This window comes from Oncorhynchus tshawytscha, linkage group LG11 (assembly GCF_018296145.1).
Source record: "Oncorhynchus tshawytscha isolate Ot180627B linkage group LG11, Otsh_v2.0, whole genome shotgun sequence".
Classification (NCBI taxonomy): Eukaryota; Metazoa; Chordata; class Actinopteri; order Salmoniformes; family Salmonidae; genus Oncorhynchus; species Oncorhynchus tshawytscha.
Window position 1 is genome coordinate 41,302,317 of NC_056439.1, and position 6,000 is coordinate 41,308,316.

General features: G+C 49.9%; 1 protein-coding gene across 2 annotated transcripts in view; it reads right to left on the reverse strand.

Annotated features, from left to right (window-relative positions):
- LOC112239153 (estrogen-related receptor gamma) overlaps positions 1-6,000 on the reverse strand; it is a 310,010-nt gene that overhangs the window by 195,630 nt on the left and 108,380 nt on the right. The gene's annotated exons all lie outside the window — the stretch shown is intronic.

Below are 6,000 nucleotides of genomic sequence, written 5' to 3' on the forward strand. Positions count from 1 at the left end.
TTAGCTTTCTGTAGTGTTAGCTCTCTGTGGCGTTAGCTTTCTGTAGTGTTAGCTCTCTGTAGTGTTAGCTCTCTGTAGTGTTATCTCTCTATAGTGTTAGCTCTCTGTAGTGTTATCTCTCTATAGTGTTAGCTTTCGATAGTGTTATCTCACTATGGTGTTAGCTCTCTGTGGCGTTAGCTCTCTGTAGCATTTACTGTAGCATTTACTTTCTGTAGTGTTAGCTCTCTATGGCGTTAGCTTTCTGTAGTGTTAGCTGTCTATGGCGTTAGCTTTCTGTAGTATTAGCTCTCTGTAGTGTTAGCTCTCTGTGGCGTTAGTTCTCTGTAGTGTTAGCTCTCTGTGGCGTTAGCTTTCTGTAGTGTTAGTTCTCTGTAGTGTTAGTTCTCTGTTGTGCTAGCTCTCTGTGGCGTTAGCTTTCTGTAGTGTTAGCTCTCTGTGGCGTTAGCTTTCTGTAGTATTAGCTCTCTATGGCGTTAGTTCTCTGTAGTGTTAGCTCTCTACTTAGTCCTAGAGGCCTAGCTAAGTGAGAAGCTGCATTGCACGCCCCCCCCTCACCCCCCTCCTTGCCGAAGTGTGCACACCCTCACCTGCCATAAAGGATTTAAAGGAATTGGGTTTGTGGACGGAGTGTTTACATACTCCACCAATCCAATTCCACCAATCTGAATGGGGCTTCTGGGACAGTGTGAGTTCCTGCTTCCCATGGGTCTCTTTATCTACATCAGTGTGTTAATTAATAAGTTCAAAACCCCACTGAGACATGACAGTCACAGCAGACAGCAGAGTGGAGCAGACAGTAGAGTGTGTGTTTGTGTGTGTGTATATGTGTGTGGTTGTGTGTGTTTGTGTGTGTATGTGTGTAACCTGCCAGTCTGTGTTAGTCTGGACTGATCCTCCATTAGCCAGAGACAGCAGTTTCCTTAATGCAGACAACACACTCAAAGCCTGTCAACCACACACACACACACACACACACACACACACACACACACACACACACACACACACACACACACACACACACACACACACACACACACACACACACACACACACACACACACACACACACACACAGGAAAACACACTTCCCATCCACAAAGAATTAGTTCACCGTTTTATGTGTATGCATATAAAATAAAAACAACTTTCAATATCAACATATTCACCCCTCCAACAAACATAAATCAATAAAGTTTTCAAAGAAGACTATAACACCATGAGGTTTGTTATAATTGACAAATTAATCACAATCAGAAAGATGAAACAAAACACTTAAAAGCAGTCAGCTGAATTAGAACTTAATGCAATGACACAATGATACCCACTGACCTGACCCTGTGAGAGAGGAATGGAAATAGACATGGAGGAGGAAGAAAGAGGGGATGAAAAGAGTGAGAGGGGTATAGAGAGGGGGATGGAGAGAGGGAGTGAGGGAGTAGGGAGAGAGAGATGTAGAGAGAGGGGGATGGAGAGAGGGAGTGAGGGAGTAGGGAGAGAGAGAGATGTAAAGAGAGGGGGATGGAGAGAGGGAGTGAGGGAGTAGTGGGAGAGAGATGTAGAGAGAGGGGGATGGAGAGAGGGAGTGAGGGAGTAGGGAGAGAGATGTAAAGAGAGGTGGATGGAGAGAGGGAGTGAGGAAGTAGGGAGAGAGAGATGTAGAAAGAGGGGGATGGAGAGAGGGAGTGAGGGAGTAGGGAGAGAGAGATGTAGAGAGAGGGGGATGGAGAGAGGGAGTGAGGGAATAGGGAGAGAAAGAGAGAGATGTAGAGAGAGGGGGATGGAGAGAGGGAGTGGGGGAGTAGGGAGAGAGAGATGTAGAGAGAGGGAGATGGAGAGAGGGAGTGAGGGAGTAGGGAGAGAGAGATGTAGAGAGAGGGGATGGAGAGAGGGAGTGAGGGAGTAGGGAGAGAGAGATGTAGAGAGGGGGGATGGAGAGAGGGAGTGAGGGAGTAGGGAGAGAGAGGGGGATGGAGAGAGGGAGTGAGGGAGTAGGGAGAGAGAGATGTAGAGAGAGTGGGATGGAGAGAGGGAGTGAGGGAGTAGGGAGAGAGAGAGATGTAGAGAGAGGGGGATGGAGAGAGGGAGTGAGGGAGTAGGGAGAGAGAGATGTAGAGAGAGGGGGATGGAGAGATGGAGTGAGGGAGTAGGGAGAGAGAGAGAGAGATGTAGAGAGAGGGGGATGGAGTGAGGGAGTGAGGGAGTGAGGGAGTGAGGGAGTAGGCAGAGAGAGATGTAGAGAGAGGGGGATGGAAAGAGGGAGTGAGGGAGTAGTGGGAGAGATGCAGAGAGAGGGGGATGGAGAGAGGGAGTGAGGGAGTAGGGGGAGAGATGTAGAGAGAGGAGGATGGAGAAAGGGAGGGTGGTAAAATGGAGGAGATAAATATAGGGGAAAGGATGGGAGAGAGAGTTAGAGGGGGATGAAGAGAAGGAGTGAGAGATGGGAGAGAGAAAAGTGTAGAGAGAGGGGGAAGGAGAGAGGGAGATGGAGGAGGTAGAGAAGTGGTTGTGACAGGGGTGTTGGGGTGTGGTGCTCTTGGAGTGGCTGTCTAACAAGGTGCTGAGCAGAGAGAGCCCTGGGAAGTCGACGCTCTCTTACCCCCCAAGATTAGACAGCACCACTCAGCCACAGCATGCCGGCTACACGCCCACAACATGCTAGCAACATGCCTAGGACACGGGGGCTACACTGGAATGGCACGGGGGACAGGCAAAGCTACCAAAACATGTCCGTCTGCATGTCAACCCTCATGTCTGTCACTGTCTCTCTCGCTCTCTCTCTGTTTCTCCGTCTGTAACTCATGTCTGTCCACCTCTTTCTTCCAATCGTTGAATCCTCTCTCTCCATCTGTCTAAGGCCTTCCTCCCACCTAAACATCTCTTCATGTCAGAACAAATTGGCCTAGTCTCACATCTCTCTCAGCCTGTCTGTCCCCATTCAACCGGAGAGAGGGAGAGAGGCGAGGGGAGGGGAGGGGAGGAGAGGGAGAGAGGAACAACAAGATATAAGACAGAAAGGAGGAAAAGAGAAAGATAGAGCAAGGAAAAAGTGGGATAGAGATGTGGGTAAAGGGCAGAAAACAAGATAGAAAATGAATATGATACGTAAAGAGAGACAGATGGATAGATGGAGTGTAGGAAGAAGGAGGAGGGGATGTTGAGGAGGGGTCTGCTCCAGTTGAGACAGAGAGTTGTGGTTTTGAGAGAAAATAGGGCTCGACCATAAGGCTTTATAGCAGAAACCATCTTCTCTCTCCATCAGGCCTTAAAGCAGAGACCATCTTCTCTCCCCATCAGGCCTTAAAGCAGAGACGATCTTCTCTCTCCATCAGGATTTATAGAAGAAACCATCTTCTCTCTCCATCAGGCCTTAAGGCAGAGACCATCTTCTCTCTCCATCAGGATTTATAGATACCATCTTCTCTCTCCATCAGGCCTTAAAGCAGAGACCATCTTCTCTCTCCATCAGGCCTATTTTCTTGATCTTTTGTTTACAGATTTTCTATTTTTGTTTTACCCCTTTCTTTCCCATCTCTCCACCTCAACATCACTCTCCCCCACTCTCTCTCTCTCTGTCTCTCTCCCCCACTCTCTCTCTCTCTCTCTCTCTCTCTCTCTCTCCCACACTCTCTCCCTCTATGTCTCTCCCCCCCTCTCTCTCTCTGTCTCTCTCCCCCACTCTCTCTCTCTGTTTCTCTCCCCCACTCTCTCCCTCCACGTCTCTCTCTCCATCTCTCTCCCCCACTCTCTCCCTCAACGTCTCTCTTCCCCACTCTCTCTGTCTCTGTTTCTCTCCCCCACTCTCTCTCTCTCTTTCTCTCTCAACGTCTCTCTCCCCCACACTCTCCCTCTACGTCTCTCTTCCCCACTCTCTCCTTCAATGTCTCTCTCCCCACTAGCTCTCTCTACATTTCTCTCCCGCGCTCTCACCATCTCTCTTCCCCACTCTCTCCCTCAATGTCTCTCTCCCCCACTCTCTCTCTCAACGTCTCTCTCCCCCATTCTCTCTCTCCCTCTCTCCCCCACTCTCTCTCTCTCCCTCTGTGTCTCTCTCCCCCACTCTCTCCCTCAACGTCTCTCTCCCCCGCTCTCTCTCTCTCCATCTCCCTCCCCCACTCTCTCCCTCAACGTCTTTCTCCCCCACTCTCTCTCTCTCTGTCTCTCCCCCCACTCTCTCTCTATCTCTCTCTCTCTCTCTCTCTCTGTCTCTCTCCCCCACTCTCTCCATCAACGTCTCTCTCCCCCCACTCTCTCCCTCTACGTCTCTCTCCCCCACTCTCTCTCTGTCTCTCTCCCTTTCTCCCCCTCTCTCTCTCTCTGTCTCCCTCCACCACTCTCTCCCTCTATGTCTCTCTGCCCCACAATCTCTCTCTCTGTCTCTCTCCCCCACTCTCTCTCTCTCCGTCTCTCTCCCCCACTCTCTTTCTCTCCATCTCTCTCCCCACTCTCTCCCTCTACGTCTCTCTCCCCCCACTCTCTCTCTCTGTCTCTCTCCCCCACTCTCTCCCTCTACGTCTCTCTCCCCCCTCTCTCTCTCTCTCTCTCTCTCTCTCTCTCCCCATTTCTCCCCCACTCTCTGTCTCTCTCCCCCACTCTCTCTCTCAACGGCTCTCTCCCCCACTCTCTCCCTCAACGTCTCTCTCCCCCACTCTCTCTCACTGTCTCTCTCCCTCTACGTCTCTCTTCCCCACTCTCTCCCTCAATGTCTCTCTCTCCACTCTCTCCCTCTGTCTCTCTCCCCCACTCTCTCTCTACATTTCTCTCCCACGCTCTCACCATCTCCCTTCCCCACTCTCTCCCTCTATGTCTTTCTCCCTCACTCTCTCCCTCACTGTCTCCCTGTAAGTCTCTCTTCCCCACTTGCTCCCTCTACATCTCTCTCTGTGTTGTTACTGTGCATTAGCAGGGAACAGTCTGACAGGGCACCCTGCTGTCTTCAGCTCCAGGGGTCCCTGCTCAGCTCCACACGTGCATGACCTCTCTTTCCTCACTCCTCTCCTCCATTTGAAGGACTCAACTCAGAACTCTCCTCCCCTCATTTACTTTTTCCTCCACCGCTTTCTCTCTCTCATAGGCTGTAGGAAGGTTTTGGTAAGTGTGTGTGTGTCTATTGACAGGGGGAGCGTTAAGGCTAAGGCGTTGTCTGTGCTTCCCAGCCGAAGCTTGTGGTAATCATTCCCAGCCGAAGTGTGTGGTAATTATTCCCAGCCGAAGTGTGTGGTAATCATTCCCAGCCGAAGTGTGTGGTAATCTTTCCCAGCTGAAGCTTGTGGTAGATTAAACCTCCTCTCCTGGTCCTCAGTCCAGCTCTCTCTCTCTCTCACACACACACACACACACACACACACACACACACACACACACACACACACACACACACACACACACACACACACACACACACACACACACACACACACACACACACACACACACAGAGAGAGAGAGAGAGAGAGAGAGAATGACGGAGTAGTGGAGCAGTGGGGAGATTAGATAAATGGGCAAAAAAGCTTGAATCTTCTCAATCCATATTCATTCTCCTGAGCTTCCTCCAGCCCTCCTATCGCACATTCAAATACGTTGTCTTTGCTCCCTTGTTAAACACACACACTCTCTTTTTCTTCCCTAATGCACCTGTGATGGCAAATTGATCTCTCTCGCTCACCTTTATCACAGCTGAAACATCTCAGTCAGAACAATGACACCGTTATCACAGCTGAAACATCTCAGTCAGAACAATGACACCTTTATCACAGCTGAAACATCTCAGTCAGAACAATGACACCTTTATCACAGCTGAAACATCTCAGTCAGAACAATGACACCTTTATCACAGCTGAAACATCTCCGTCAGAACAATGACAACTTTATCACAGCACCTCTAACTAGCAGACAGAGACAAGTCCTCTATCAGTCACAGTTACAACTAAAGCATTCATATTCACTAGGTCTCAACTCAGTCACAAACCTAATTCAGAATGTTTTTATCAGTGGCGG